The sequence below is a fragment of the Mytilus californianus genome, unplaced genomic scaffold, assembly GCF_021869535.1.
Source record: "Mytilus californianus isolate M0D057914Y unplaced genomic scaffold, xbMytCali1.0.p SCAF_10, whole genome shotgun sequence".
Lineage (NCBI taxonomy): Eukaryota > Metazoa > Mollusca > Bivalvia > Mytilida > Mytilidae > Mytilus > Mytilus californianus.
In genome coordinates, this window is record NW_026262582.1 from 45493725 (window position 1) to 45516297 (window position 22573).

Sequence of the window (22573 nt, forward strand, 5' to 3'; positions counted from 1 at the left end):
GCGGAGGGGGGGGGGGGGGGGGGGGTGTGCAGAGTGTGCACACTCCCTTTATAGAGCTACATTTATGGTTGATAGCGACCTTTTACCTGTTCCTGTTATACATTATCTAGTTTGGGGGCCTGGAGCCCCTCTCTTTTTCGAAATCCTGGATCTGCATCTTATAACACATATGAGGACTGAGATATAACACCAGGGGCGGATCCAGCCATTTATAAAAAGGGGGGGGTTCCTAACCTAGGATAAAGGGGGGGTTCCAACTATATGTCCCCATTTAAATGCATTGATCGTTAAAAAAAGGGGGTTCCAACCTCCGGAACACCCCACCCCCCCCCCCCCTTCCCTTGGATCCGCCAATGAAAACAGTGTGGTATAGTAGTCTCAGATAAGGACAATATCAATAAATGTACTTTTAAATTTATCCGCTGAGGGAAGTCCAAAGCAGAAGAACAAGGAATTTTCTGTAATTTATTTACTAAAACATTATACTAAAGCTCAATTTAAAGATGTTAATTAAAAAAGAAATCACCTGATGGAAGATGGTCTAGATGTAGTTTACAGAAAAGAGAATGGGCAAAATGCACAGAATAAAGTGCAAAAAAAAAGAATAAGCAAAAAATGGGGTGCTGAAATATAAAAAAAACTAGAATAAAGTAAAATCATTAATGATCTAAAAAATTAAAGAATACAGAAATGAAACACACCCTATCCAGACCCTCTCATGATGAATCAATAAATAAAAGAGATGGTGTAAGCCTCAATTAGAGAGTAACCTTAGAGTAATAGTACACACTCACACTTAAGAAAACATGAATGTAGAGAGAAAGACACAATCTTTTAAGGCAACTTTAAAAAGTAGGACAGGTTGATTACAATGGATCTGAATTTTTATGTCTTCCTCGTCCAAATTTTATGAAACTCATACACATTGCTGAGAACCAACACTCACAGACAGAATTCAAATCTGGATAATGAGTCATTTATCGTTCAAGAGTTATGCCCCATTTTGACTTGGAAAATTGCAAAACTTGAGCGGAGCATCCGTGTCTTCAGAAATATTCTTCTTTAATTTGGGTTTATATGTGCATTGCGAAACACTTTCTTCTCCTCAGAAAACAAAATAAAGCTAAAAATTTATGTTTTATTCTTGTTGCTTCATGTATTGAGCATATTATGAATGCAAGTTTTCTCAATATGTAATTTACGTACACAATAAACTAAAGTAACAAGTTCTTTTGCAATATATATATTTATTCATTTTTTTTTTGTAGAATTCTGATCGGTGTGACCATGAATCCCAGCTAGAAAATGAAGCGTGTACAATTGATGAAGAATTATTAATTTTGTGTAAATTGTTTTTGGAAAAAAAAAAGAAAAACGCTTACAGCATTCTACAGTACCGTGAAGTGATGTTGGGATTAATCTGGACAAGAAGCAAATTGTGCAATGAATAAATTGCAAACTTGTACTTTGTTAGAAAGAATACACAACTTGATGGCTGTGAATAACTTGGATAATCATGATAATCATGATAACTATTCATTTGAAATAGCTACATGTATAGCAATTTGGAATAATAAGAATTCAAAGTATCAGTGAATATTGTAGTGCATCATATCTGACTTTGATTAGTGCCTTCGATAAATATCATTTTAAAATATCAATTTGGAATAATAAGACTTCATAGATTCAGTGAATATTAATTATATAAAAGTGCATCACATCTGAATTATATATATATATATATATATATAATTGAGGTAAATTGTATGGCTTTTCAAATACCGTTTCGATTTCCAACATCACTGAAGAGACATTAATTGTCGAAATCCGGATATGGTGTACAAAAACCTTTGCACCTTTTGTGTGCGGTATACCATTTTTTCCGCAAGTTTATTGTTTTCTGTTAAGTATTAAATTTATAATTAAGATCCATTTTTTACATCGGTGATCCGTTTATTTGGCAATCGCCAATGGCAGTCAGCAGGGTTTAAGAACATTTGTTGTTTTCGACCTGTTAGTCAAATGCGTTTTGTTAAAATATACTTTTTCACTTTTTGGTCTATTGGAAAATGTTGTTTGTGCTGTATTTAGACCCCTCTAACAAGAAATTTGTTTTGCATGCACACGTATAAAAAATGCGGTTTTTATCCAACGCAATCATAGGGTTGAACGTTGTTTTCAATTTAGACTTGTTTATATTATTTCGTTTGGGCTTGTATTATATTTGCCTTCGGGTTTATATGATCCGTTCATCCTATTTTGACTCCTCAAAATTCAAGAGTCTATCCTATATTGAGGTAAATTGTATGGCATTCCAAATACCGTGTCGATTCCTAACATCACTGAAGAGACATTAATTGTCGAAATCCGGATATGGTGTACAAAAACCTTTGCACCTTTTGTTTGCGGTATACCATCTTTTCCACAAGTTTATTGTTTTCTGTTTAGTATTAAATTTATAATTAAGATCCATTTATTACATCGGTGATCCTTTTATTTGGCAATCGCCAATGGCAGTTAGCAGGTTTTAAGAACATTTGTTGTTCGACCTGTTAGTCAAATGCGTTTTGTTAAAATATACTTTTTCACTTTTTTGGTTTTATGGAAAATGTTGTTTGTGCTGTATTTAGACCCCTCGAACAGGAAATATGTTTTGCATGCACACGTATAACAATTGCGGTTTTTATCCAACGCAATCATAGGTTTGAACGTTGTTTTTAATTTATACTTGTTTATATATACATATCTATATATATATAAAACGTCTGAATAATAGTCAACGATTTTTCCCACGAGGGCGTTGGATCGTTACGAGTAATGATACATGTACACAATAAATAAATTATATAAACGCCTAAAAAGTGTACACAACAACACCTATAACAAAAAAAGGAACTATAAATATAGTTCCTTTTTTTGTTATTGGTGTTGTTGTGTACACTTTTTAGGCCTTTATATATATATATATATCAATTATTTACTGTCAAATGACTGCTTACCGTGCTTAAAGTCTAAATGTATACATGTATTTATCATATGGATTACAAATGTACTGTTTATAGCCATAACTAGCATTTTGTACTGGTCAAGCATATTTAACAATACTTCAAAGTATCACTTTATTTATAACACCATTGATCACAACTGCTTTTTGCTAACAAAAGTCAGACAACTATAAACATTCAATTACATGTAAGTATATTTTAGTCTTGTGTAGTATAAAATAAGGAGATGTGGTATTATTGCCAGTGAGACAACTATCACCAGGTAGTTGTTACATGTAGCAACTAATGGTCACTGTACAGCCTTCAAGAATGAGCAAAACCCGTACTGCATAGCAAGCTTTAAAAGGCCAGACATAACAAAACGTCAAACAATTCAAAACAGAAACCCAACAGCCTGGTTTATGTACAGAACAAACGAATAATAAATAGGATATTACAACAACCACTTAAAAGTAGCATGCTTGTTTTAAGTATGTTGTTGGTTAGATTCTTATTCTAGACATAAAAATTGGTATCTGCTGATCTTCACTATACATGGCAAAGCACATAGCATTTAGGAAAAGAGTTGATGTCTTTCAGCAGACGGTTGTATGTAGCATGCTTAAAATCTGGTTAAAACTATTGGCCTACTACAAAGCAGGTTTCATACATATTAACATGTTGTCCTTAACATGCTTAATATGCATAGTGATTGCCATTTGATGTATAATCCACCTTCATTCATTGAATCAGAAAGTTGATCTTGTGATTTGCTTGTATAATTTGCAAATTATGTTCAACAAAAAGGATAAATTTGCTACAATTTGGTGTAATCATATAACCACATCGTAAATACCAATTCTATACATCTTGTTCTGTCATGTCTGTGTAACCAATTAGAAAACTTATAATTCGAAGCTTACATAATGATCATATTCCATAAATAACACTTTTGATTTTGTTTCGTCATGCTCCCATTGTGAGCCCCAGATGTATTTCAATTAGCTATATATATATATATATTTGGTGCCACGATATCTCAGTAGCAAGAGTTTGAATCCGGGCCAGGGAAGAACAAAAAACTTGCTTCCACAAATTTACAGATCTAACATTGTTGGTCTGTTATTTAAACGAATTATGTATGCAGAATGTGTTTTCAGCCTTGTATCACCATCACTGGTGATCCCATGGATAAAATATGTTGTAGAGTTGTCACTGGTTCAGACGTACTTATAAATATATATATATATATATATATATATATATATATATATATATATATATATAAAACAATTCTAAATTGAAAACAACATTCAAACCTATGATTGCGTTGGATAAAAACCGCAATTTTTATACGTGTGCATGCAAAACAAATTTCTGGTAGAGGGGTCTAAATACAGCACAAACAACATTTTCCAAAAGACCAAAAAAAGAAAATATATAAACCCACCATAAAAATATATATTGAGAAACATATGATTTAAATTGATTTTGAGATACCAATGTTAATAAAGGTACCAGCTGGGGTCCAAGTCACATTTAAAAAAAAAGTTCAGTTAAGGCTATGATACAATACCAGTTATTCCTAGATAGTAATAAATAATATGTCCCATTTTTCAACAGAATTTAGCGAAGCCCAAAACCGTCTTGTAGTCTGGATGGGGGCTCCTTTAATTTCTGTATTCTTTAAACTTTTAAAGCATTTTTCTTTATCTTTGAAAACAATGTTTATTCTGTTAAAATTCTTCTGAAAATTATTTTTTTTTCTAGTAAACATGTTAAATTTCATTTAATAAGCTATTAGAGATGATTTCTTTATTCTTCTGTCGTGTCTGTATTTCAGCATTGTTTTAACTAATTCTTTTATTTTTCACAGTTATTCTTTATATTTTCAGCTATTATTCTGATTCATTAAATCCCATGCATCAAGACCCTCATTATTGTTGATTCAGATATTTTCGTGAATTCAGGAAACAGTTACAAAGATTTAAGTTATTTTTTGTACATTATTTGTGGAAATTCCCCGATTAACACATTTTTTGTCTGGTTCAATGATCACAATTAACATAAATGTACCGTAACATCTCCGGACACGTGCCAAACTGCCCCTTTAAAATTTGAATTTACAACTTTATAAGATGCGCAATTACTTCGTGACTATTATTGAATCCATTTATGTCACAAGTGAACGATGCATTTAAAGGTTCATATGGACCCTTTGGCTAAAATTGCTGCATTTTCACCTCAAAATTTACTCGGGAGTACAGACAAACCTGTGTATCTTGAAAAATTTTAAGGCATAGCATGCCCTAGATAAATAATATTCAAATATATTTTATGTTTTTACAAAATTAAAAACTTAGCAGGATTTTGCAGTGCACTTTTTTTCATTCCTCAAGAAGGTGCCGAAATATACTAAGTTTGGAAAGTGGTTTAAGAACTTCCCCACAGGTAATAATTTAAGTGAACTGTAGATGGACAATAGATACCTGACAATAATTGGTGATTTAAACTGTGTACCTTAGTGGACCATATCAAGTGAAACTCAACTGTTAGTTAATTATACGCTCGCTTTAAAAAGAGGGGGTATACTGTTTTACCTCTGTCCGTCCGTCAGTCAGCTATACCGTGTGATTCATTTTCAGATTCATCACACAACAACTTCCTGTTTACCGAACACTTACATCATTTTACACATGACATCCATGTTGAAAATTTTCGTCACATTTTTCTCAGGAACTACATTACAAGGATTTCTGAAATTTTGTTTCAGGGTTTATATGAGTCAGCTAAACCGTCTGATGGGTTTTCAGATTCATTACTCAACAACTTCCTGTTTACCGAAATAGTTGGGCGGGGTAACATCAGTGAGCAGTAGCTCGCAGTTTCACTTGTTTTATCATCTTCTGCAGGGACGAAAAAAGTGCACTGCAAAATCCAGTTAAGTTTTAAATTTTCTAAAACACATACAATGCATTTGAATTTTATTGATCTAGGGCATGCTATGCTTTAAAACTTTTCCAGATTATACAGGTTTGTCTGTACTCAGAAACATTTTAAGGTTCATCATAACAAATGGCCAAATATGGCCGTATTTTCACCCAAAAAACTACTCTGTGTACAGATTTACCTGTGCAGTTTGGAAAGTTTTAAGGCCTGGCATCCTATAGATATATAAAAGTTAATTTCATTTTGCATATCAGAAAGATAAAATCTTTTTTAGATTATGATGGGCATTTTTTTTTTCGTTCCTGCAGAAGGTGTTGAAATTAACTAAGTTGGGATGCAACTTTGAGATGCTCCCTCTCAGGTAACAACTGGTTTGTATTGTATTGATTGTCCTTGATTGGCATGGACAATAGATATCTACACATCTATAGGTGAGTTAAAGGTAGAAACTGAGTGGACAGTATCAAATGCAATTCAGGTGTTTGTTTATTTTTACACCTTTTGCAGGAAGGAAAGAAAATGCCCATCAAAATCCAAAAACGATTTTATCTTTCTGATAAGCAAAATAAATTTAACTTTTATATATCTAGTGGATGCCAGGCCTTAAACCTTTCCAAACTGCACAGGTAAGTCTGTACACAGAGTAGTTTTTAAGGTGAAAATACGGTCATGTTTGTCTATTTGTTATGATGAACCTTAAGGGGAAAATGCGGCCATTTTAGCCAGATGGTCCATATGAACCTTAGTAGTGCTTTTTATGCCTCGGTAGTAAAAGCGTGTACCCTAATACCACCCTTCCAGTCTGAGTAAGTCGTAGAAGTTTAAGTAGCCTGGCATTCTGGTCAAACCTCCTCTTCGCGTCAGTACGAAATGAATCGACCTGTCGATGAATTTATGTGAGAAATTAAAAGCTTCCAAAACAAGGTAAAATTATTCGTTCGCTGTTTAGAATGTTTAGCTAGTTCAGCATCTCTGTGGGTTATACGTCGGTATGACAGCAACCGAACGACAAAACACCACCAACAGACATCTTGAAGGGAGCATGTCAGTATTCAACAAAATGCAAGAGTCTATAGAATATTACAAGCTCTAAAGCATCCAAAGTCTATACAATGTGAATAAGTTAGTTAAACAGAAACCATCTAAGAGATCGTATCTCCTTGTCTGAGATTGTGGTAAGTTTTTTTCTTTGAATCTGGTTTACTTGCATCAAAATCACCAACAAGAGTTATTGTGTCGGACATATATAGTTGTATCCATTATTGCAGGGTATCTTAAACTAAAGAGATGAGCATGGTATGATTGCCAATGAGAAAACTATCCACCTAAAGTCTAATGAAGTGGATGTAAGCAATTATAGGCAACCATACGGCCTTCTAAAGTGAAAAAGAAAAGGAAAAAACATACAGTATAACCTTCTTTAAAAGTCCCCGACATAAAAAATATGAAACAATTCAACTGAGAAATCTAACGGCCTAATTTATAACAAAACAATTTGCGAAAAACAAATATAACGGACATGAATCAGCGACGACCACTGAATTACAGGCACATAAGAGATGTGGCGGGGTAAAACATGCCTAGGACAGTGGTGTAACAGTGTAATGTAAGAACAAACTATAAGGGCTTAAATTCATCAGATCGATACAAAGCAGTAAACCAACAAAATCAAAGACCGGACGTTGCAGGGTATTATTACATCCCTCACAACAAAAAAGTTACGGATCGCAGTTACTGACAGCTTGTTTAAAACTAATAACAACTAATAAAACATCATGTATCTAAGACTAAAATGTTCACTTGTGTTAAAACCCTGGACAAGTTTATTAATTCATAACAAATTACTTTTTTTATTTGTGTGTGTAAAAAAAGGATTACTTTACATGATACACTGGATTTTTTATTAACATGATAAAATAACCTGATACGTTAAACCTTGTGCATAGGTCGGCTTAAGACGGTGCTTGGAAACACAAACAAACCTTTGCAAGAACATTTTTGATTATCCTTTATTGATCTGTTGCAGGGCACTCATTAATCCATATACACTGACAGATGACGGTTAAAATATTCGCTCTTCATCCCGGTCAACTTGTTTTTCAAAACCTCATTATTTTTTTGTTCTTGTCCACTGAAATATTTGCCACTGGACATTTAAAAAAACACAATAATTGATTTGACAATATGCATTGGTTCCAGCAGAGACATATAATAGAATGTATTATATGTCTCTTGTTCTAATGAAAACTAGAAACTGATTTAAAAAAAAAATTATTACGGATGGTAAAAAGTCGAATAAACCGATTGAAGAAAAATAGTAGACAAAAAGGTATTAACAAAGAATTCAAATTATTTAACACTACTAACCGAACCCCAGATGATTGTGAAGATAAGTGACGTGACATAAAATCGACATTGCACGTAATATCCATTTGTTACATTATTAGCTACATAAAAATAAAAATAAAAGATACACATTTCTTTTTATTTTCGTACCACGCTAACATCAAATGATTTATTTGTTTTGTCGCGAAACCTCTTTTTTTATGAACTTAAAATTTAATTTAATGGCAGATACTTTAAATCTGATTTTCCCCTTCTCCCTTATGAAAATCTTGGGGTTTTTTTTAGAAAAAAAAAACATAATCCCCTTAAATAGTCAATCCCTATCACCAAAATAACGTGAAGAGCTATCTGGCAAAAAAGGGATCTAAGATAGCCAAATTAATATTTAAATGATTAAATTTGTTAAAGATTTTTTTAATATAACTTACGATTAATAAAGTTAAAAAAGAAATTAGAAACCTAGAATTCAAATGTATATTGACCATTAAAATACAATATATTGCATAATAAGAAAATATTTTCAATGATCTATATCGATTGAAACAATCTTTTAGAATATAGAAAAGTGCTCTCGACCAATGCAATTGTAGGATTTGATGCCTCTCAATTGTGAAGAATGAATGGAAATCATGTTCTTAGTAAGGGATTATCATATTATTTGGGTCTATTTACAGTTCAAAACAAAGTGTTTCTATAAATGAGTTACAACTGCCCCGAAGCACATTTATCATAACGAAAGGATTTATCACACAGTGATTGAAACTGACTAAAAGTTGAATTGTGAAACAAGCAAAAAACTCAAAATAAGCTGAAGTTTACTGTGCAGTAAAATTGGTACCGTGAATGTTATTATGAAAATATTAATAACTTCAAATTACTAAATAATCAAACAATATCAAAGCATTTGCAAAAAAATAAAAACAAGCTTTAAAATAAAAAAAAAAAACCCTTAATCTTTAGCTTTCAAAAACTTTGATCACTGGATCAGCGGTTGGGAAGAATAGTTATTTACAATATTCCGATGAAATAAAAAAAAAAAGAACAAGAATTTAATTCAAGTTTTAAACATATTAAAAACTGTTAAAGGCATTTTATTTGAACATTTCCCTGACATAATGAAATAGTATTTGATGTAAAAAGCCGGACCAAAATATTGGCTGTTAAATAAAATTTAGTTGTAACTCAAATGTATCATTTGATTTAAACTGTAAATTAAAAAAAGGATAATTCCTCACTAAAATATTACATGATATACATTCATACTCACAATCAGGAAACATATACAATTCCTACATTTTCTTTATTTATATTATTTATATTCTGTTGTGTCACCTAATATCTATAACGCATTTTTTTAAAAATATTTCCCAAATGAAAAGAAAGTCCTTACATCATTAAACTTATCCATAAATGAAATGCCTAAAAAGGAAGTCATACATTAATTAAACACATTGCGCTGACAATGAAACTATTATTTAAATATAACCAATTAAGAGATCATTTGAGAACCTTGAGCACTGTACAATATTCTAAGTTTGTGAGAGAATGATAACCCCTTACTTCATGATAAGTACTCGATAACGCTCGTACTTAATCATGAAGAAAGGGATTAACATTCTCTTACATATACATAGTGGCCGAATAAGGTAGATTCCATGACCAGGTGTTAAGTGTTCGGTGACCCATATCGACTCACTTTATACACGTATCGGACAAATTAACAAAAAAATAATTGCCAATCCAATCAAGGATGACCATCTTGGCTTTACATCACATGTTGCATTCAGCGGGAAATTAACGGTGTCTTTTTAGATTCTAACTTGTAATTAAAAAAAAATCATGCAGATGTACAAGCTTTATATGTTTGCACATTTTTATTCTGATTTCGACAGATTTATACCAAACTATCTAGGGGGGGGGGGGGGTAAAAATAGACAGTTTTAAAACGTGCTATCGTGTTATTATCAATGAACGTTACATTAAACAATGAACTTTATTTCATAAATCATTCGCAGTTTTCTGCGATACAGGAGATGCAATAAATATGAGCACATGATGTAATGGCAAATAGAAATACATTAACAATATAAATGTAAATAGTATACAATGAAAGTTCGTTATTTACAAATTGATACACATTGAATGAACAATTGACATTTAAGTGACCATCCAAAGACCTGTCTCACAAAGCACTTGCAATTTAACACCCACAGGTGTACACGTGGTTATCAAGACTGATCCCTTAGTGTAATGTAGTGACATCGATGAGAGAATAATCAAATTTCAATGCATTAGGATAGTGATGACATTTTTAAGATGAATACAGTTAGCTTATTCAAAAGCGAAATATAACAGTGCGATAATAAACCATACACTTTATATTTTGATGGAAAATCAGTAAATTATATATACTGCGGTATGAATTTTAAACGAACGTGTGCATCTAAAGAATGATTACAAATGAATAAATAATGGATTTCGTCTCCAATTAAGTGATCTTGGATTAAAGTGCAGAATATCGCATCGTGTGGTATGATACGCTACCTTCCGTTAATAATTTCGGACTTGAACTTGACAGTTTCGACAGATATGGCTCTAACCGAAATTCCGTTTTTTAAAGGAATATACATGTCCTGGTGGTGAATTCGTGATATCGATGTTTGGACAATTTAAGCATCACTTTGTAAGGCTTTTTTGATAATTTATTCTCGCACTGCTGAAGTCTACACCAGACAGAAATTATGTTTGTTTTTATTTGACAATCTAGAGGCACCCGCCCAAGTTCACCGTATACCATATAACCTGGAGTGCTGGTTCTAACATGCATGACATGTAACACTCTTTTACAAAACTAGAGAAGACCTTTTTTAATAACACTTGTATTTTCAAATTCCCATATTTTGGAACCATACAGCATTACAGGAGATATTAATGCATCAAATAACTTTATTTGTAGATCTACAGGTATATGTATATTTCTAATTTTTCTACACAACACAAGTCATGTTAAGCTTTCTGTGCTTGATTTACCAACTATTTGTCAAAAATACACATTGCAAGAAATGCTCATAAGTTTCAGACATAGGATTTTCGTTAAGATTATATGAAATTAGATCATTATAACTTGTATGTAAACATACATGTATGGAAAATTGGCATATACGTTCACAGAAATGGCTTAATGACTGCATTATTCATAGACGGCTGATCTTATAGTTTTTTTTCCAAATTGAAATTATCCCAGCCACCCCGAAGTTACACTTTTTTTCTTAAATGAATTCACATAAATACATCCTATGATAAGCGAACATGTTGGACTGGAGTTGGAGATTCCTAATAAGCGTTTTCTTTTCAAATATTTTTCAATGGAAATTTAATCAATTTTTTCAAAAATCTTTTACTCGTAAAAAAAAATCACAGTATCACAGCTTCAATATATAATATGTATTTACTTTGAGCTTCAAAACATAATGTCATTTCATGAAAATGATCGATTGATAATTGCTTAACGTCCAGTGACAAACACTGCATGCATGTTCAATACGAATTTTTGTGAAAAAAATGAAATGGGTGTTGATGGCAGATCTTTGATTGTTTCTGTTTAGTTAATTCTCAATTATTATACACTATATGGGTACACTACTGTTAAAGACTTATATTGGTCTCAAAATGTATTCTATATATTGTTGTCGTAGGGTTTCTGTCTTATTGATGTACACCCAATATATTCTTACATTCATAATTGTGGGGATGGTTATGCAGTGAGTGTCGGGATAAAAAGCATTATTTAAGATGAAGTTTAATTGCTGAATACAAAAATTAAATACTTGACATTCGTTCATTTATTTGAACAAAATAACTTCCAAGTAAATCCTCAAAATATTAAATTTTCACTTAAAAGAACAAATCAAACATAATACAAGGAGAAAATAAACAGAAAGCTTGAAACAAAAGTGTACAATATAAAATATTTTAGACTGTCTAGTGTATACAGTAAGGATAACTGATATTTGGTTAACATATACAGAAATATTATTCGATTAATATTGTTTTTCATTATAAACGGCCATTGGCATTGACAGACTTATTCAAAATATAAATAAGAAGATGTGGTATGATGCCAATGAGACAACTATCAACCAATTCGTTTGTCCACCGACTAGCAAAAAACAAAAATTCAATAAAATTGAGAATGGAAATGGGGAATGTGTCAAAGAGACAACAACCAAACCATAGAGCAGACAACAGCCAAAGGCCACCAATGGGTCTTCAATGCAGTGAGAAACTCCCGCACCCGATGGCGTCCTTCAGCTGGCCCCTAAACAAATATGTATACTAGTTCAGTGATAATGGACGTCATACTAAACTCCAAATTATACACAAGAAACTAAAATTAAAAATGATACAAGACTAACAAAGGCCAGAGGCTCTTGACTTGGAACAGGCGCAAAAATGCGGCGGGGTTAAACATGTTTTTTGAGATCTCAACCCTCCCCTATACCTCTAATATAGAAAAAACAAACGAACAACAGTACGCACAGTAAAACTCAGTTTAAGAGAAGTCCGAGTCCGATGTCAGAATAGGAAACAAAAGAAAATAAACAACATGACAATAATACATAAATAACAACAGACTACTAGCAGTTACTGACATGCCAGCTCCAGACCTCAATTAAACTGATTGAAAGATTATGTCTTCATCATATTAATATCAGGCACAATCCCTCCTGTTAGGCATGTTAGGGGTTTAGTATTATACCATCATAAAATATATGAGAAGAATATAACCCGTGTCATGCCAACAACTGGTTATAGAATAAATATGTTTAATTCCGATGCAAAGACCCTATAAGTGAATCAACATTAAAGCCAAAATATGCAATCTTTAATGACCTGACGTCTTTCAAGAGCTTGTAGTATAAACGAGAAGAAATGTGTATATCTACTTATTCGTTTATTTATCTTGGGGTCGAGTAAATAAACTTACATGCATGTAATACTTAGGAATAATCATACTTATTTATTTTCAACGGCGGGTCCAGGATTTTTGAAAAGGGGACTGGGGGCTTAATTTCAATAACCCCCATTTTGTATTTATTGTACATAATGATATATGTGTATGTGGATATTTACTGATAATTGGTGTATGCTTGTGTGTATGTTTGTGTGTATGATGTTATTATAAATAAATTTATTTTCATCGCTATATGCATGTATATCTCTGTACTGTTGTAACTTATGGTTTATGAGAATAAAGATTGTATTGTATAAATCGTGAGAAACAAGAAATTTTATTAGCATCAAAGGCCCTCTTCGCCCTCTGGATCCTCAACTGATTTTACTATTAGTGTGTTTTACTATCGTTACAAGGATTTATATCGGATTCAATCCTATAGCTGGTTGCATGCAAAGTATAATACATATAATACCGGTATACACCGCACAGTAAAACAAGACCAATTCCGAGCAAAAGTTGACTTATGAGACACTGTATAGACATGTTCTGAACTATTTGAAATATTATATATAAAAATAGAAATATGTGGTATGATTGCCAATAAAGTAACTCTCCACCAGAGACCAAATGACATAGAAGTTAACATATGAATGTGTTACAGCTATAGAATAATTCACAAATCGGTGTTACATGAGGGTCTGGATGGGGGGTCCTTCATTCAGTCTGTATTCTTTAATTTCTTAAGTCGGGTTTTTTTTTCTATTCTTAATACTTTTTGCCTATTATTCTCTATTCTTTATATTTTTGCACATCATTATTCTCTATTCTTTTTTATTTTTTGGTCCATTTTTCTATATTCTTTATATTATTTGCTAATTATTCTCTATTCTGCAAACCCACATCCACATCCTCTCACATTTCTTGCATTTGTGTGTAAGGTAATTTTTTTCGGAATTTTTAAATTATTTTCTATCTTTTATCATGAATGATCCTATAGGTGTTTAATAGATCATAGTGTAATCGGAAAAAAAATATATTTCTCCAAATTTGTTCCAATTATTATATAATCAGTGTTTTGAATTCCAATTACGTTTACTGACGCGAAATTTTGTAAGAAATTGTGTATTTTAAAAAAATACACATGTGCATAATGTCGTTCTCCTCTTTAAATTATATTGCTACTAGAACACACCCGCGAAATCGCGGGCATTTACCGCTTGTAAACTGTTGTAGGATGGATTTTTGTAAAAGATTTTATGTCTGGAGAATTTTAGAAAATGTGTCAAAAGCCCTCTCTCTTTTTTCCAAAGTCCGTTATTTGTTTCCTTTCTGTTAAATTTCATTATTTTCGTGTTTATGGCCTCAAACCACTATTATTCTTCCCCTTTGCTACAATGCATTTTTTTGGTAAAAGTCAAATTTAATTAAAAATTTGCACCGCTTCAAACATGAAATAAATGTAACTGCTTATAGACCATTATTATTCTAATAAAATATGCTTTTAGGACAATCCATCAGTGCTTTTTTCTTTTGAGAGCCCTATTAACATGCCAATGGTAGGATTTGAATCTTGAATAAATGACTAAGGCTAATTTCGGTCCTACTTTTATTTTGGCCAAATCACTACTTTCACTTTCAACAATAAAATTTTTCCACGTTTTACTTATTTCAATATATAGCAGAAGAAGAACATATTTTATTTCCAATTATATATATGCAACTGATACGACCCCTTAAATAGTTAACATTTCAAAAAAAGTAGACATAATACTTAGGAAGCATGACCCCATATAATAATTGGGAACTATATTCCAAGACCACGAACAAAGGGAATTAATTGTGGTCTGAAGCCTTCTGTATACTATGAATATACGTTTATTATAAAAAAAAGTGTATTTGCTATTAACTACCAATTCCTAGTTTCTTCTCCACGGCGATCACTGCTATAATTATATAGAGAGTCTCTATATATTATAGTAGTTTAATCATAGTAAACATGTAGATAAACAGAAAAATAATTGCCCTCTCTCCGAGTACTTATAAAAATCATGTGCAAGTTTAAAACCGGAAGTCTTATCTTTGACTTAAAAGTCGGTCTGATGACGGAAACAATATCTGGACGCCTTTTTTTTTTTTTTTTTTTCTCCCAAAATAACTCAATCTGAATAATAATAAGAATGGATGACAAATGGGACTATGTATGGTACCTATAGGATTCAGAGGCATGGTGATTAATTAATTGTGGAAGGGAGAGAAGCGACACACAATATGAGGTCTTCTCGTTAAATAGTATAGATATATACAAGTTGACACAAAAATGTCCTGAATAATTTTAATATTTTATATATATTTTTTTACATGTCATATGATGATTTTTGCAAAGATTCATATGGGGTCAAAATCTAAATCAAGTTGAGTTTTTTATGACGTATTTGCAATATTTATAATTGGACTGATTTAATGTGTCAAATTTAACAGGTTTATATATTTAACGATTATGTATTCGAATAAACATAAAACAAATATAAATTGCAAAGTGAATGAATGTACTTTATTTTCATAAATCTACGTGTCATAGTCACAGAGAAAATTGGTTTTTACAGTAACAAAATATATTTGACATTTGCGATTTATTCAGCAAAATATATAGTCATAAAATTATAGAACCCGAATTTTTTTCAAAGCGGGGATTGCCAGCATGTCTCTTTTAATTCAAAATACTGTAAACCAACTAATTTTCGCGGATACTTCATTTCGCGTTTAATCCTTTCTAGTCCACTTCGCGTCGATTTAATTTCGCGATTTTCTTATTTACTTGATGAAGTTAAATAAGGAACAATCCAAGTTTACATATTCGCGACGATTTATATTCCACTCGCGAAAGTCGCGCGAAAATTAGTTGGTTTACAGTTTGGTTTGTCAACAAAAATCAGTTGTTTTGATATCTGAGGCTGGCGCATGTGTGAAAAAAAGTTCACCGCATCAACCAAAGCTGACCAAATTTGCACTTTATTATGGAAATTTATAAAGCCGCATAATAAATCAGTAAATTGTTTTAACCCAGGATGGATTGTATCATACAAATGACAGGAATATTGGAATACAATGACTACATAATGCTGTTCTTATCAATTTAGAGTGCCAGCGTGTCCTCTATCTATTCAAAATATCGACTAGTCCCAAAAAATCAGTTGTTTTAATATTCAAGGCTGGTTTGTATAACAAAAAAAATTTACCGCATAAACCAAAACCGACAATATTTGCACTTTATCATAAAAATTTATGTCGCTGCATTATAAATCAGTAATTTTGTTAACTCAGGACGGATTTTATAATGCAAATGAAAGCAATATTGGAACACAATGACTACATAATGTTGTCCTTATCAATTAACAGTGCCAGCATGTCCTCTTTTTATTAAAAATATTGACTCGTCACAAAAAATCAGCAGTTTTGATATCTCAAGCTGGCTCGTATAACAAAATTATTTGACCGCATCAACCAAAACTGACGATACTTGCACTTTTTTATGTAACTTTATATAGCCACATACTAAAACTCAGGACGGATTCTGATATACAAATGACAGCAATATTGGAACACAATGACTACAAAACGTTGTAGGCATCAATTCAGAGTGCCAGCATGTCCTCTTTTAATTTCAAATATTGACTTGTCACCAAAAAAAAACAAAAACTCAGTTGTTGTGATATCTCAAGCTGGCTCGTATAACAAAAATAGTTAACCGCATCAACCAAAACTGACCATATTTTCAATTTATTATGTAACTTTATATAGCCACATACTATATCAGTAAATCTTTAACTCAGGATGGATTCTCTAATACAAATGACAGCCATTTTGGATCAAAATGACTACAAAATTTTGTCGGTATCAATTAAGAGTGCCAGCATGTCTTCTTTTATTCAAATTATTGACTTGTCACAAAAAATCTGTTGTTTTGATATATCAGGCTGGCTCCTATATGACAAATATTTGACCGCATCAACTAAAACAGACTATATTTGCACTTTATTATGTAGAATTTCTAAAGCCTTATAATAAGTAAGTAAATTGTTTCAACTCAGGATGGATTGTATAATACAAATGACAGCAATATTGAAAACAGTTACTTCAAAACTTTGTCTGCATAAATTTAGAGAGCTAGCATGTCATCTTTTTATTCAAAATATTGACTCGTCACAAAAAAATCATTAGTTTTGATATCTCAACCCGGCTCGTTTTTGAAAAATATTTGACCGCATCAATCAAAACTGACCATATTTGTACTTTATAATAAACACCATGACATGTATGAGGTGGTATCATCTGGGATTTGTTTACTGACTGACCATACTCATGATCATTTGCACATAATTCTGAAAACTTGTTAGCCCCATCATAAATCAGTAAATTTGTTAACTCAGGAAGGATTGTATTAAACAAATGACAGCAATATTAGTACACAATGATATTACACCGTCATTAAAGTCAGTAGTTTTCATATTTCAGGATATTTTTTAGAAACAAAACTATTTGACCGCATCATCCAACACTGACATGACTGACCATATTTGTACTGTATTATGAAAAGTATGTGAAAGTATCATCTGGGAAAAGTATACTGACTGACTAACAGTATATTATGTCGGGTTGATTGATTGGTTGTTGGTAGCTAAACGTCCAGGAGCAAATATTTGATTCATGTTAAGGGACGAGTTAATTTTGTCGGACGTCCCAGATATCATTTCTAATCGGTAAAGTTGAATCTGCATAACTTGACGAGATGGTTCTTAACTATACAACACCTTATACATCGGGACACTAAAAAAACATTCGTCAAAAATAGAATCGTAAATCCAAGCCAAACAAGGTGATTTACGATGAAAAAATCCATGTAATGCATAGAATTATATCTAGCAAGAGACTGTAACAAATGGGGAACAAATCAACGTTAACAATAATGTTTATATCCCATCATATACAAATATTTTTTTCAATGATAACCTTTCTTTCCGGCTTCCAATTGAAAAAAGGTCTTTCCTTTATTTCATGATAGCTGCATGTATATCTTATTATTGCTGAGTTTTTCTTATGTTTGTTTTGTGTCTGTATTGCTATGATTAAATTTTTTTTTTTTTTTTTTTTTTTTGCAATAACAAAAATTTATGTCGATCAACAAGTGTTAAATTTTATAGCCATTATGTTATGTATATAAGATTATAAAATAAGAATAAAACTTTTTAATGTGTATAATATGTTTAAAGAGTCACTAACGAGCATAGTAATTTGCTGTACTGGGAAAAAAAGGAAAACGATTATTGATTACATGATAAAACCCTGGTCTGATATGAAAAGTCTTAAACACGGCGATCTGTCATAAGCAGACCTGTCCTTAGGTATGTTAAGGAGCAGACCTGGGCACAGGTCTAGTCTGGGGCAGACCTGTCTACTGGTCTCGTCTGGGGTAGACCTGTCTTCAGGTCTGGTCTAGGAGCAGACCAGTCCTCGGGACTGGTCAATAACAGACTTGTCCACAGGTTTTGTCTGAAGCAGACTTGTCAAAAGGTCTGCAGCGGTCCTAAAAAAGGTCTGGTCTACCACCGATGAAGTTAACTTGCTTGTCTACTTAAAATTTCGTAAGTTAACTTGGAAAGCAGTACAAAAATCTGGAAATACTAAATAGATTTCATTTGAATTCATGAAAGGATTCTCTAACATATAACTTACTAGAAGTTCTTAATGATTTGAAGCATACACTTTCACAAACTACCATTATGTTATAAATTCACAAGAAGCCGTTCGTTGGCATTAATTTTAATGTACCAATATGAGAGTGACACACAATGTATGTCTGCTTTATAATAGGTGGTTCACTTTTAATTGCATTAATTTTATCAATAATATATATATATACTTTATGCTTTCGAATGGTCATTGATGATTTAGGGGAAAAGGTATATTTGCATACGGGTTATTATATAGATGTCTTAAGATTGTTTCAAAATGAAAAGTAATGAGTAATCAGCAATCTTGAAATACTCTAAAAAGCAGTAGTGCAATGTGCAAACTCAAATGACTATTTTGAGAAGACATTATCTCACAAACATAAAAAATAAATGGTAATTTGATACTAAAAACTCTAAAAAGCTTGGTATCGTTGTACAATGAGGATAAAGTCAACTATTTTTTTTTAAAATCTGGTTAACATTGAAAATCAAAACTGCTAAAAAAAATGTTCTCGTGTTTGATATATTTAGTCCTAGTATCAAATGCAAAATTGTTTTTAGATATGTGAGGGTAATTCTTTTTCTTAAAAATGCAATAAATGCTATTTCAATTAAATCAGATTTTCTTAGTAAAATATCTACATAGTTAAACATGGTAAGAACTTAGCAACAACCTAGATTGCACTCATAAGAAACGGATGAAAGAGGACTCCATTGTAGCAGCAATACATTACGAACTTTATTAAGAATATTGGGACAGTCTTTGAGATAAAAATCTAACAAATGTATAAAGACAATTTAATGTTGTTCGTAAAACCAGAGAAATCAGGTCAAATTTAGTAAACCATTATCATACAGATGTGTTTAGCTTATAATGAGTTGTAAATCCCGATATAATGTGAATACTGTAAACCAACTAATTTTTGCGAGCGATTTATTTTTCACGACTTTCGGAGTATGTGAACCACCTTGGATCTTCCCTCATATAAAAAGATATCACAAAAATTTGAAGATCGCGAAAATTAATCCCGCGAAGTTTGTAAGAAAGTATGCGCGAAAATAAGTTGGTTTACAGTAAAATGTCATGTGGAGTAAAATAACATTTTACACAAACTTATAACAAAGAAATAATTCTAGACTTTAACAGATTGTCTCTAAATAGCTGTAAATGTATCTAACACAGACACTGGAAAATATTTTTTCCGCATCGTGTCCCTAGTCACAAACTTATTGCAATATATCAAGCAAAAACGATTGATAATGTCTCAGACTTCGGACACTCACTTGAACATCTGGATAAACTATTTGTTCATGTAACCGTTTAATATCTCGATCCGTGCAAAATTAAAAGGTAGCCTACAAGAAAAGCCTTCAACTCTATAGTAACGGTAAAGTATTTGAAGGTGAAAACGCAAGTACAATCGAATCAATAATAACAATTCCGCACCAAGGCCATCGTTAATGAAAGTAATCTCAATGTACTAAGCCTGCTAATATTGACAAATTATTTATATTAACTGAGAACACACAAACATCGAACTAAGAATATATAGTCAAGAGTCAGATAGCTATTGTCAAACGGATATGAAAACCTTTCATTGATTGTATATATCCTATGGATTCTTTTTTCGTCGAATAAGTGGATATTAATACCAATGACAATAAAATTTAAGATCAATATTATATGGCTCCTGTCAGAGAAACATGTTTATTGATTAGAAACAGACATACATGTAATTTGCCTCGGCCCTTCATAATGCGCAGTTTTTAACGCATGTTTCTAACGACAAGCGCGTGCTCTTCATCTTAGAAAATACCGCATTGAGGGGTCTTCTCAAGAATAGTTTTACGATATTTGAACGTGGGCGTGTCTTAGACCACCCTTTTCCGATGCCAACAAGCGATGAAAAACTTTCTACAAAAAAAAAAGAAGTACCGTAAGAAAAACAGAGTGGTGTTTCGCAAAACAATTTAAAAGGACAGAAATATAAGCATGGTGTTGTGCATTAATTGAAGAAAATTTAAATATTGACACGCTAGATTAGTCGGTGGTATACGCAAACTTACAAGCGTTTTTTTAAAGGGAAACAAATAAGGATAGTTCTTGATTTCAAAAATGAAAGTTGAATGTGATATTGCGGCAAAAAATATGAATGCCAATTTTCATAATGATGTGTGAACACTGGTTGACCTGCTGCAAAGTAACGTAATTATTTGTCTATGATAATAAGTAAAACAAAAACTGGACTCGTACGGTTAAAATATTTATAGAAATATGACTTCCTCCGACTTCCTCCGACAGATAAATCCATGATTAGTCAGGGTGTTCATATTTCAGGATGTATGGATACTCAGCTTCGTAGGGTAGAAATGGGGAATTTTGCCCATATCAAACATACATTGTACCTTCATTAACCAATGGCAGTCCATATATCTAGCTATTCCTACTTTGCAGAACCAACATATGGCACATAGGGCACTATTATTAATTTGTGCTCATCCTTCATGTGCTTCAGATATTTGCCATTGGACATTCAGCAAGCAACAGTTAAAACTTTTATTGTATGCAATATGCACAAAAGAACTTCCACATATTTCTCCGACCTTTGAAAATGAAAGTTTACTTTGATAAAATTTGCCGAAGACAACCTATTAATTTCATGGTGAAAAGTTTTATTTGAGGGTCATCTTAAACCTTGCATATCGCCGTTGAAATCTCTGTACGACCAACACAAATTTGGTACATTGACAATGTATCAAATTTGATAAGTGAGTAGACAGATTTGTTTGTGTTACAAAGATATTGATTTGCCTTTCAACCATGATATTTGTGTTTTTTTTTAAGTCAAAACTAAACATGGAAATAAGTTTCCTAAAAAATATAATGCTTACAAGCAAACGGTGTCAACTATTAGGCCTTGTTTCAATACAAACAAGAAGTATTAGGATAGATCACATACTTTTCACAGATTCCTTGATACATCTACATGTATGGTAGTTAGATTTTAACACATTTCTTTGTGTTTACAAAGGTGCACAAGCTGAAATGTCTCACCTGCTTTACTAATCATGATTGAGTTTATGTTGATATTTGTAAAGATAAAGTTTTACTACAAGTATCACAAAAACTTAAAATTATCAATAATTCATGAAAATCAGGACGAGGTGAGATAAACAAAGCCAGCCTTACAATCATTCCATACACCAAATATTGTTGAACAATAGCATATATAGTATACAATGAACAGACCAAACCATGAAAATGAGGTTAATTTCAGGTGAACCGTGGCAGACAGACATGTACACCTAAATATCATTTCATACACCAAATATAGTTTACTTATTGCTTTAAGTATTAGAAAACAAAACAGACCAAAATACAAAAACTTAACATTTGCAAATGACCTACTGCTAACAGTATCTGAGAAACATCACTTATCAGGTAACTTTAGCCTTAATCCCTGATGCATGGAATGAGGTTGAGAGCAGGTGAACCCTGTCTGAAGGACATGCAGACCTTGCAAGGGATCCATATACCTAATACAGGTATCCTATTTAAGCAGATGCTGAACCATGAAAATGAGGCAAAGGACTGCAGACATACATGT

At 32.1% G+C, this 22573-nt stretch overlaps 1 protein-coding gene across 1 annotated transcript in view; it reads left to right on the top strand.

The window, feature by feature from the left end:
- Positions 1 to 22573, top strand: part of LOC127718225 (uncharacterized) — a 92493-nt gene that overhangs the window by 54925 nt on the left and 14995 nt on the right. The gene's annotated exons all lie outside the window — the stretch shown is intronic.